General features: G+C 44.1%; 1 protein-coding gene across 13 annotated transcripts in view; it reads right to left on the reverse strand.

Annotated features, from left to right (window-relative positions):
• The window catches only part of smoc1 (SPARC related modular calcium binding 1), a 180,082-nt gene that overhangs the window by 150,718 nt on the left and 16,864 nt on the right, over nucleotides 1-12,500 (reverse strand). The gene's annotated exons all lie outside the window — the stretch shown is intronic.

Below are 12,500 nucleotides of genomic sequence, written 5' to 3' on the forward strand. Positions count from 1 at the left end.
CCCTATTCCCTATGTAGTGCACTACTTTAGACCAGAGCCCTATTCCCTACATAGTACACTACTTTAGACCTGAGCCCTATTCCCTATGTAGTGCACTACTTTAGACCAGAGCCCTATTCCCTACATAGTACACTACTTTAGACCAGAGCCCTATTCCCTATATAGTGCACTACTTTAGACCAGAGCCCTATTCCCTATATAGTGCACTACTTTAGACCAGGGCCCTATTCCCTATGTAGTGCACTACTTTAGACCAGAGCCCTATTCCCTATATAGTGCACTACTTTAGACCAGAGCCCTATTCCCTGTATAGTGCACTACTTTAGACCAGAGCCCTATTCTCTATATAGTGCACTACTTTAGACCAGAGCCCTATTCCCAATTTAGTGCACTACTTTAGACCAGAGCCCTATTCCCTATATAGTGCACTACTTTAGACCGAGCAACGGGGGGGTGCACCATATCGTGAGCCCTGGTCAAACGGGGGGGTGTTTTTGTACGCAGTACATGTGTGGGCTCACCACTGCAGCTCAAACAAAGAGTTCTGAACTCAGATTCATTACCCTGATCAGAACGAACAACTCATTACCCCAAAGAGTGATGTTCCCTCTCCAGTCCTGGTTACAGAGGGAGGCGGGTAGAAGAGTACAGCTGGGAAGTCTTAACTGAGCTAGATAAAGGACCTACTGTCTGTCTGTCCAGTGTGAGTCTCTAGGCCTCCATGAAAAATGTTCTGCATTTGAACAGCTGTAGCAATGAGACCATCCATTCCTACTTGACAAACAGCTGCATTAATGAGACCATCTATCCTACTTGACAATCAGCTGCATTAATGAGACCATCCACTCCTACTTGACAAACAGCTATAGCAATGAGACCATCCATTCCTACTTGACAAACAGCTGTAGCAATGAGACCATCCATTCCTACTTGACAAACAGCTGCATTAATGAGACCATCCATTCCTACTTGACAAACAGCTGTAGCAATGAGACCATCCATTCCTACTTGACAAACAGCTGCATTAATGAGACCATCTATTCTACTTGACAATCAGCTGCATTAATGAGACCATCCATTCCTACTTGACAAACAGCTGCATTAATGAGACCATCTATCCTACTTGACAATCATCTGCATTAATGAGACCATCCATTCCTACTTGACAAACAGCTATAGCAATGAGACCATCCATTCCTACTTGACAAACAGCTGCATTAATGAGACCATCCATTCCTACTTGACAAACAGCTGCATTAATGAGACCATCCATTCCTACTTGAAAAACAGCTGTAGCAATGAGACCATCCATTCCTACTTGACAAACAGCTGTAGCAATGAGACCATCCATTCCTACTTGACAAACAGCTGCATTAATGAGACCATCCATTCCTACTTGAAAAACAGCTGTAGCAATGAGACCATCCAATCCTACTTGACAAACAGCTGCATTAATGAGACCATCCACTCCTACTTGACAAACAGCTGTAGCAATGAGACCATCCATTCCTACTTGACAAACAGCTGCATTAATGAGACCATCCATTCCTACTTGACAAACAGCTGCATTAATGAGACCATCCATTCCTACTTGAAAAACAGCTGTAGCAATGAGACCATCCATTCTTACTTGAAAAACAGCTGCATTAATGAGACCATCTATCCTACTTGACAAACAGCTGCATTAATGAGACCATCTATCCTACTTGACAATCAGCTGCATTAATGAGACCATCCCTCCTACTTGACAAACAGCTATAGCAATGAGACCATCCATTCCTACTTGACAAACAGCTGCATTAATGAGACCATCCATTCCTACTTGAAAAACAGCTGCATTAATGAGACCATCCATTCCTACTTGAAAAACAGCTGTAGCAATGAGACCATCCATTCCTACTTGACAAACAGCTGCATTAATGAGACCATCCATTCCTACTTGACAAACAGCTGCATTAATGAGACCATCCATTCCTACTTGAAAAACAGCTGTAGCAATGAGACCATCCATTCCTACTTGACAAACAGCTGTAGCAATGAGACCATCCATTCCTACTTGACAAACAGCTGCATTAATGAGACCATCCATTCCTACTTGACAAACAGCTGCATTAATGAGACTATCCATTCCTACTTGAAAAACAGCTGTAGCAATGAGACCATCCATTCCTACTTGACAAACAGCTGCATTAATGAGACCATCCATTCCTACTTGACAAACAGCTGCATTAATGAGACCATCCATTCCTACTTGAAAAACAGCTGTAGCAATGAGACCATCCATTCCTACTTGACAAACAGCTGCATTAATGAGACCATCCATTCCTACTTGACAAACAGCTGCATTAATGAGACCATCCATTCCTACTTGACAAACAGCTGCATTAATGAGACCATCTATCCTACTTGACAATCAGCTGCATTAATGAGACCATCCATTCCTACTTGACAAACAGCTATAGCAATGAGACCATCCATTCCTACTTGACAAACAGCTGCATTAATGAGACCATCCATTCCTACTTGACAAACAGCTGCATTAATGAGACCATCCATTCCTACTTGACAAACAGCTGCATTAATGAGACCATCCATTCCTACTTGACAAACACAACACATTCACAGCACATAGAGGGAATGGTTAGGATTCTTTCACTGGCCAAGTTAGTGCTTTCCTTGGATTTCTTCATAAAATCTTTCTCATTTTTCTTAATTCCATAATACTGGTCATGAATGAGAGCCAGAATATATCCACAGGCCTTCAAAACCATGCAGCAGCACCAAGACTTACACTAAACCTGCAGATATCACCATCAGCAAATGATACCAAATAATACATAATATAACATGAATATAATAACAACATTATGATGGGTTTGTGAGATAAAATGTCCTGTCTGTCCATTACCATGCAGAGTAGAGACCATACTAGAGTCACTGTCTGTAATTCACCCTGCAGAGTAGAGACCATACTAGAGTCACTGTCTGTAATTCACCCTGCAGAGTAGAGACCATACTAGAGTCACTGTCTGTAATTCACCCTGCAGAGTAGAGACCATACTAGAGTCACTGTCTGTAATTCACCCTGCAGAGTAGAGACCATACTAGAGTCACTGTCTGTAATTCACCCTGCAGAGTAGAGACCATACTAGAGTCACTGTCTGTAATTCACCCTGCAGAGTAGAGACCATACTAGAGTCACTGTCTGTAATTCACCCTGCAGAGTAGAGACCATACTAGAGTCACCTGTCTGTAATTCACCCTGCAGAGTAGAGACCATACTAGAGTCACTGTCTGTAATTCACCCTGCAGAGTAGAGACCATACTAGAGTCACCTGTCTGTAATTCACCCTGCAGAGTAGAGACCATACTAGAGTCACTGTCTGTAATTCACCCTGCAGAGTAGAGACCATACTAGAGTCACCGTCTGTAATTCACCCTGCAGAGTAGAGACCATACTAGAGTCACCGTCTGTAATTCACCCTGCAGAGTAGAGACCATACTAGAGTCACCGTCTGTAATTCACCCTGCAGAGTAGAGACCATACTAGAGTCACCGTCTGTAATTCACCCTGCAGAGTAGAGACCATACTAGAGTCACTGTCTGTAATTCACCCTGCAGAGTAGAGACCATACTAGAGTCACTGTCTGTAATTCACCCTGCAGAGTAGAGACCATACTAGAGTCACCGTCTGTAATTCACCCTGCAGAGTAGAGACCATACTAGAGTCACTGTCTGTAATTCACCCTGCAGAGTAGAGACCATACTAGAGTCACTGTCTGTAATTCACCCTGCAGAGTAGAGACCATACTAGAGTCACTGTCTGTAATTCACCCTGCAGAGTAGAGACCATACTAGAGTCACTGTCTGTAATTCACCCTGCAGAGTAGAGACCATACTAGAGTCACTGTCTGTAATTCACCCTGCAGAGTAGAGACCATACTAGAGTCACCTGTCTATAATTCACCCTGCAGAGTAGAGACCATACTAGAGTCACTGTCTGTAATTCACCCTGCAGAGTAGAGACCATACTAGAGTCACTGTCTGTAATTCACCCTGCAGAGTAGAGACCATACTAGAGTCACTGTCTGTAATTCACCCTGCAGAGTAGAGACCATACTAGAGTCACCTGTCTGTAATTCACCCTGCAGAGTAGAGACCATACTAGAGTCACTGTCTGTAATTCACCCTGCAGAGTAGAGACAATACTAGAGTCACCTGTCTGTAATTCACCCTGCAGAGTAGAGACCATACTAGAGTCACCTGTCTGTAATTCACCCTGCGGAGTAGAGACCATACTAGAGTCACCTGTCTGTAATTCACCCTGCAGAGTAGAGACCATACTAGAGTCACCTGTCTGTAATTCACCCTGCAGAGTAGAGACCATACTAGAGTCACCTGTCTGTAATTCACCCTGCAGAGTAGTGACCATACTAGAGTCACCTGTCTGTAATTCACCCTGCAGAGTAGTGACCATACTAGAGTCACCTGTCTGTAATTCACCCTGCAGAGTAGTGACCATACTAGAGTCACCTGTCTGGTGTCAGCAAGGCTCCCTGTACTCAGAGGTCAGTAGGTCTGATTGTGAAAATCAGAAAATAGCAGTGATAGTCATCAGGGTACTACTAGCTGGAGCTGGAGTACAGAGACATCAGGGTACTATTAGCTGGAGTAATGAGACATCAGGGTACTACTAGCTAGAGTACAGAGACATCAGGGTACTACTAGCTGGAGTAAAGAGACATCAGGGTCCTACTAGCTGGAGTAATGAGACATCAGGGTACTACCAGCTGGAGTACAGAGACATCAGGGTACTACTAGCTGGAGTACAGAGACATCCGGGTACTACTAGCTGGAGTAAAGAGACATCAGGGTCCTACTAGCTGGAGCTGGAGTACAGAGACATCAGGGTCCTACTAGCTGGAGTAAAGAGACATCTGGGTCCTACTAGCTGGAGTAAAGAGACATCAGGGTCCTACTAGCTGGAGTAAAGAGACATCAGGGTAATACTAGCTGGAGTAATGAGACATCAGGGTCCTACTAGCTGGAGTACAGAGACATCAGGGTACTACTAGCTGGAGTAAAGAGACATCAGGGTCCTACTAGCTGGAGTAAAGAGACATCAGGGTAATACTAGCTGGAGTAATGAGACATCAGGGTCCTACTAGCTGGAGTACAGAGACATCAGGGTACTACTAGCTGGAGTAAAGAGACATCAGGGTCCTACTAGCTGGAGTAAAGAGACATCAGGGTAATACTAGCTGGAGTAATGAGACATCAGGGTCCTACTAGCTGGAGTACAGAGACATCAGGGTACTACTAGCTGGAGTAAAGAGACATCAGGGTCCTACTAGCTGGAGTAACGAGACATCAGGGTACTACTAGCTGGAGTAAAGAGACATCTGGGTCCTACTAGCTGGAGTAAAGAGACATCAGGGTCCTACTAGCTGGAGTAAAGGGACATCAGGGTAATACTAGCTGGAGTAATGAGACATCAGGGTCCTACTAGCTGGAGTACAGAGACATCAGGGTACTACTAGCTGGAGTAAAGAGACATCAGGGTCCTACTAGCTGGAGTAAAGAGACATCAGGGTAATACTAGCTGGAGTAATGAGACATCAGGGTCCTACTAGCTGGAGTACAGAGACATCAGGGTACTACTAGCTGGAGTAAAGAGACATCAGGGTCCTACTAGCTGGAGTAACGAGACATCAGGGTACTACTAGCTGGAGTACAGAGACATCAGGGTACTACTACCTGGAGTAATGAGACAGAGGCAAACTACTTGTCCTCCATGACACCTACACCACCCGATGTCACAGGAAGGCCAAAAAGATCATCAAGGACAACAACCACCCGAGCCACTGCCTGTTCACCCCGCTATCACCCAGAAGGCGAGGTCAGTACAGGTGCGTCAAAGCTGGGACCGAGAGACTGAAAAACAGCTTCTATCTCAAGGCCATCAGACTGTTAAACAGCCATCACTAACACAGAGAGGCTGTTGCCTTCATACAGACATGAAATCATTGGCTACTTTAATAAATGTATGACTAGTCACTTTAACAATGCCACTTTAATAATGTTTACATATCTTGCATAAATCACCTCATATTTATATAATGTATTTTATACCACCTATTGCATGCCGCTCAGTAGCTCGGTCATCGCTCATCCTTATATTTATATATACATATTCTTATTCCATCCCTTTACTTAGATTTGTGTATATTAGGTAGTTGTTGTGGAATTGTTAGATGACTTGTTAGATATTGCTGCACTGTCGGAACTAGAAGCACAAGCATTTCTCTACACTCGCATTAACATCTGCTAACCATGTGTATGTGACCAATAACATTTGATTTGATTTGAGATGCAGTGGGAAGACCCTAGGCCTTTATGAGATAGCTGTACTAGAAATGCATCACTGGGTACAGTACATATCATACGGATAGGGATTATTGGTCAGAGGAGACCTGTGCCTAGTCTGGACAATCAAAGGCATGATGATAAATTACTACACACACACACACTAGTGCTTTAAATTCATGCTGACCTTTCGTCATAGTAACCACCATCTCTATTTCTCCGTTTGCCATGGTAACCACCATCTCTATTTCTCTGTTTGTCATGGTAACCAACATCTCTATTTCTCCTTTCATCATAGTAACCACCATCTCTATTTCTCCTTTTGTCATGTTAACCACCATCTCTATTTCTCCGTTTGTCATGGTAACCACCATCTCTATTTCTCCGTTTGTCATGGTAACCACCATCTCTATTTCTCCGTTTGTCATGGTAACCACCATCTCTATTTCTCATTTCGTCATAGTAACCACCATCTCTATTTCTCCGTTTGCCATGGTAACCACCATCTCTATTTCTCTGTTTGTCATGGTAACCACCATCTCTATTTCTCCTTTTGTCATGGTAACCACCATCTCTATTTCTCCTTTCATCATAGTAACCACCATCTCTATTTCTCCTTTTGTCATGGTAACCACCATCTCTATTTCTCCGTTTGTCATGGTAACCACCATCTCTATTTCTCCGTTTGCCATGGTAACCACCATCTCTATTTCTCATTTCGTCATAGTAACCACCATCTCTATTTCTCTGTTTGCCATGGTAACCACCATCTCTATTTCTCCGTTTGCCATGGTAACAACCATCTCAATTTCTCTGTTTGTCATGGTAACCACCATCTCTATTTCTCCTTTCATCATAGTAACCACCATCTCTATTTCTCCCTTTGTCATAGTAACCACCATCTCTATTTCTCCGTTTGTCATAGTAACCACCATCTCTATTTCTCCTTTTGTCATTGTAACCACCATCTCTATTTCAACAACAAATGTGATGGTGACAAACAGGGTTTCAGGGTTTCTTTTATAAAGATCATTTTTAACACAGCAGCAGTAACGCCTCAGTGGTTTTCATCTCAAAGACAAGGAACCAATCAGCTAGATGAAGGGTTTCCTAATTACATTACTGTGATAATATATCAGTGCTGTTTTAAAATGATTAAGTCTCCACTTGTTGGAGTCCAGGAGTGGGAGGCAGGCAAAGAGGTTCTTTGAATGTGTCTCAAATGGCATGCTATTCCCTTAGTAGTCCACTCCTTTTTAACCAGGGCCCACATGGCTTAGGGAATAGGTTGCCAGATGGGACCTACATTTATATTCCCTATGTCTTAACTCTTATTAATCACATTGATCATTCCAGTCTGACAGCGTTTAGTATCTGTCCATGAGTCTGGATGAATTTTGATCTTAAGCTTCGTAATATACACTGACTTCATAATACATCTCTATTGGAAAATGGTAAACGACGTAATGTCTCAAACACGGCATTCCATGAGTGTCAGAATTGGCAAGGAGACACACTTGTTAGCGGTTCAAGATTATTATTATTATTTATTTATTTTTAAACATAACTCCCACATGATGCACGTACAACCCCAAACCTTGTTGAACCCAGCCACCCAAACCTTGTTGAACCCAGCCACCCAAACCTTGTTTAACCCAGCTACCCAAACCTTGTTGAACCCAGCCACCCAAACCTTGTTTAACCCAGCCACCCAAACCTTGTTTAACCCAGCTACCCAAACCTTGTTTAACCCAGCTACCCAAACCTTGTTTAACCCAGCTACCCAAACCTTGTTTAACCCAGCCACCCAAACCTTGTTTAACCCAGCCACCCAAACCTTGTTTAACCCAGCCACCCAAACCTTGTTTAACCCAGCTACCCAAACCTTGTTTAACCCAGCTACCCAAACCTTGTTTAACCCAGCTACCCAAACCTTGTTTAACCCAGCTACCCAAACCTTGTTTAACCCAGCCACCCAAACCTTGTTTAACCCAGCTACCCAAACCTTGTTTAACCCAGCTACCCAAACCTTGTTTAACCCAGCTACCCAAACCTTGTTTAACCCAGCTACCCAAACCTTGTTTAACCCAGCTACCCAAACCTTGTTTAACCCAGCCACCCAAACCTTGTTTAACCCAGCTACCCAAACCTTGTTTAACCCAGCCACCCAAACCTTGTTTAACCCAGCTACCCAAACCTTGTTTAACCCAGCCACCCAAACCTTGTTTAACCCAGCCACCCAAACCTTGTTTAACCCAGCCACCCAAACCTTGTTTAACCCAGCCACCCAAACCTTGTTTAACCCAGCTACCCAAACCTTGTTTAACCCAGCTACCCAAACCTTGTTTAACCCAGCCACCCAAACCTTGTTTAACCCAGCCACCCAAACCTTGTTTAACCCAGCCACCCAAACCTTGTTTAACCCAGCTACCCAAACCTTGTTTAACCCAGCCACCCAAACCTTGTTTAACCCAGCCACCCAAACCTTGTTTAACCCAGCTACCCAAACCTTGTTTAACCCAGCCACCCAAACCTTGTTTAACCCAGCTACCCAAACCTTGTTTAACCCAGCCACCCAAACCTTGTTTAACCCAGACACCCAAACCTTGTTTAACCCAGCTACCCAAACCTTGTTTAACCCAGCCACCCAAACCTTGTTTAACCCAGCTACCCAAACCTTGTTTAACCCAGCCACCCAAACCTTGTTTAAAACCCAAACCTTGTTTAACCCAGCTACCCAAACCTTGTTTAACCCAGCTACCCAAACCTTGTTTAACCCAGCTACCCAAACCTTGTTTAACCCAGCTACCCAAACCTTGTTTAACCCAGCCACCCAAACCTTGTTTAACCCAGCTACCCAAACCTTGTTTAACCCAGCCACCCAAACCTTGTTTAACCCAGCTACCCAAACCTTGTTTAACCCAGCCACCCAAACCTTGTTTAACCCAGCCACCCAAACCTTGTTTAACCCAGCCACCCAAACCTTGTTTAACCCAGCTACCCAAACCTTGTTTAACCCAGCCACCCAAACCTTGTTTAACCCAGCTACCCAAACCTTGTTTAACCCAAACCTTGTTTAACCCAGCCACCCAAACCTTGTTTAACCCAGCTACCCAAACCTTGTTTAACCCAGCCACCCAAACCTTGTTTAACCCAGCCACCCAAACCTTGTTTAACCCAGCCACCCAAACCTTGTTTAACCCAGCCACCCAAACCTTGTTTAACCCAGCTACCCAAACCTTGTTTAACCCAGCTACCCAAACCTTGTTTAACCCAGCCACCCAAACCTTGTTTAACCCAGCCACCCAAACCTTGTTTAACCCAGCCACCCAAACCTTGTTTAACCCAGCTACCCAAACCTTGTTTAACCCAGCCACCCAAACCTTGTTTAACCCAGCCACCCAAACCTTGTTTAACCCAGCTACCCAAACCTTGTTTAACCCAGCCACCCAAACCTTGTTTAACCCAGCTACCCAAACCTTGTTTAACCCAGCCACCCAAACCTTGTTTAACCCAGACACCCAAACCTTGTTTAACCCAGCTACCCAAACCTTGTTTAACCCAGCTACCCAAACCTTGTTTAACCCAGCTACCCAAACCTTGTTTAACCCAGCCACTCAAACCTTGTTTAATCCAGTCACCCACACCTTGATTAACACAGCCACCCAAACCTTGTTTAACCCAGCCACCCAAACCTTGTTGAACCCAGTCACCCACACCTTGTGGAACCCAGTCACCCACAGCCACCCACACCTTGTTGAACCCAGTCTCCCATACCTTGTTGAACCCAGTCACCCACACCTTGTGGAACCCAGTCACCCACAGCCACCCACACCTTGTTGAACCCAGTCACCCACACCTTGTTGAACCCAGTCACCCACACCTTGATTAACCCAGTCACCCACACCTTGATTAACCCAGTCACCCACACCTTGATTAACCCAGTCACCCACACCTTGTTGAACCCAGTCATCCACACCTTGTTGAACCCAGTCACCCACACCTTGTTGAACCCAGTCACCCACACCTTGTTGAACCCAGACACCCACAGTCAGCCACACCTTGTTGAACCCAGTCACCCACACCTTGTTGAACCCAGACACCCACAGCCACCCACACCTTGTTGAACCCAGACACCCACAGCCACCCACACTTTGATTAACCCAGCCACCCACACCTTGTTGAACCCAGTCATCCACACCTTGTTGAACCCAGTCATCCACACCTTGTTGAACCCAGTCATCCACACCTTGTTGAACCCAGACACCCACAGCCACCCACACTCTAATAATCTGACCAAGGGATTAGGTGAGTGTGTTCAGAATGGAGAATCCATGGAGAAGCATTGGATGTCTACAGAATGTGACATGGCTCAATCTTGTTGGGGCCTGAGGTAGGATTGGTGCTATGTTGTGTTAATATTTTTCATTGATGGCACTGGTGCTCCCGACTTTAAAAAGTTAGGAGCACAACATAAAATTTAGGAGCACCAAAAATGTATATATTTTCTAATCGATTAAGATTTAGCCTGTGAATTCCAGCTACTTCTGATGCACATGTTGTGCACTAGAAACGAATATGTAACCCTAGAAATAAAATGTATTTATTATAAAAATACAAATACCTGTCATTAAAGATTAAAAGTAATTTATGTCATTTTATGTTTCTACATGATGTAAAAGTACTATTTTTCGAGATCTGTACGATATTTAAGAGATCTGTCTTTCATTCATTCCTATGATCATTGATCCCTTCCCTTTCTGTGCCCTCAAATGTTTGGATACACTGGTACAGTTACCAGGTGGTTAGCTAGCAGTAATGGTGCAAGCAGGACGCTAACGACCTCACTCTGAAACAACACTACAGCAAAGCCTTATCATTACAACAATAATATATATATACACAGAGAGAGAGAGAGAGAGAGAGAGACGGAGAGAGAGAGAGAGAGAGAGAGAGAGAGAGAGAGAGAGAGAGAGAGAGAGAGAGAGAGAGAGAGAGAGAGAGAGAGAGAGAGAGAGAGAGAGAGAGAGAGAGAGAGAGAGAGAGACGGAGAGAGAGAGAGAGAGACGGAGAGAGAGAGAGAGAGAGAGAGAGAGAGACGGAGAGAGAGAGAGAGACGGAGAGAGAGAGAGAGAGAGAGAGAGAGAGAGAGAGAGAGAGAGAGAGAGAGAGAGAGAGAGAGAGAGAGAGAGGGAGAGACCGACAGACAGACAGACAGACAGACAGACAGACAGACAGACAGACAGAAAAAAAGATTCTGTCACAAAAGCTAGGTTTCCATCCAATTGGCGACCAATTTCATGACTATTCTAGAATGTGAATTTCCCCCACCATACACAGTACCAGTCAAAAGTTTGGACATACCTACTCATTCAAGGGTTTTTCTTTCTTTATTTTTTACCATTTACCATACCATTCTTAAACTAGCCACCCTTTGCCTTGATGACAGCTTTGTACACTCTTGGCATTCTCTCAACCAGCTTCATGAGGAATGCTTTTCCAACAGTTTTGAAGGAGTTCCCAAATATTCTGAGCACTTTCCTTCACTCTGCGGTCCAACTCATCTCAAACAATCTCAATTGGGTTGAGGTCAGGGGATTGTGGAGGCCAGGTTATCTGATGCAGCACTCCATCACGCTCCTTCTTGGTCAAATAGTCCTTACATAGCCTGAAAGTGTTTTGGATCATTGTCCTGTTGAAAAACAAATGATAGTCCCACTAAGCCCAAACCAGATGGGATGGAATATCACTGCAGAATGCTGTTGAAGCCATGCTGGTTAAGTGTTCCTTGAATTCTAACTAAATCACAGACAATGTCACCAGCAAAGCACCCTCACACCTCCTCCTCCATGCTTCACGGTGGGAACCCCACATGCAGAGATCATCCGTTCACCTACTTTGTGTCTCACAAGGACAAATCTCAAATTTGTACTCATCAGACCAAAGGACAGATTTCTACCGGTCTAATGTCCATTGCTCGTGTTTCTTGGCCCAAGCAAGTCTCTTCTTATTATTGGTGTCCTTTAGTAGTGGTTTCTTTGATTTGATTTGTTGAACACTTTTTTGGTTACTACATGATTCCATATGTGTTATTTTATAGTTTTGATGTCTTCACTATTATTCTACAATGTAGA

This window comes from Oncorhynchus tshawytscha, linkage group LG11, assembly GCF_018296145.1.
Source record: "Oncorhynchus tshawytscha isolate Ot180627B linkage group LG11, Otsh_v2.0, whole genome shotgun sequence".
Taxonomy (NCBI): domain Eukaryota; kingdom Metazoa; phylum Chordata; class Actinopteri; order Salmoniformes; family Salmonidae; genus Oncorhynchus; species Oncorhynchus tshawytscha.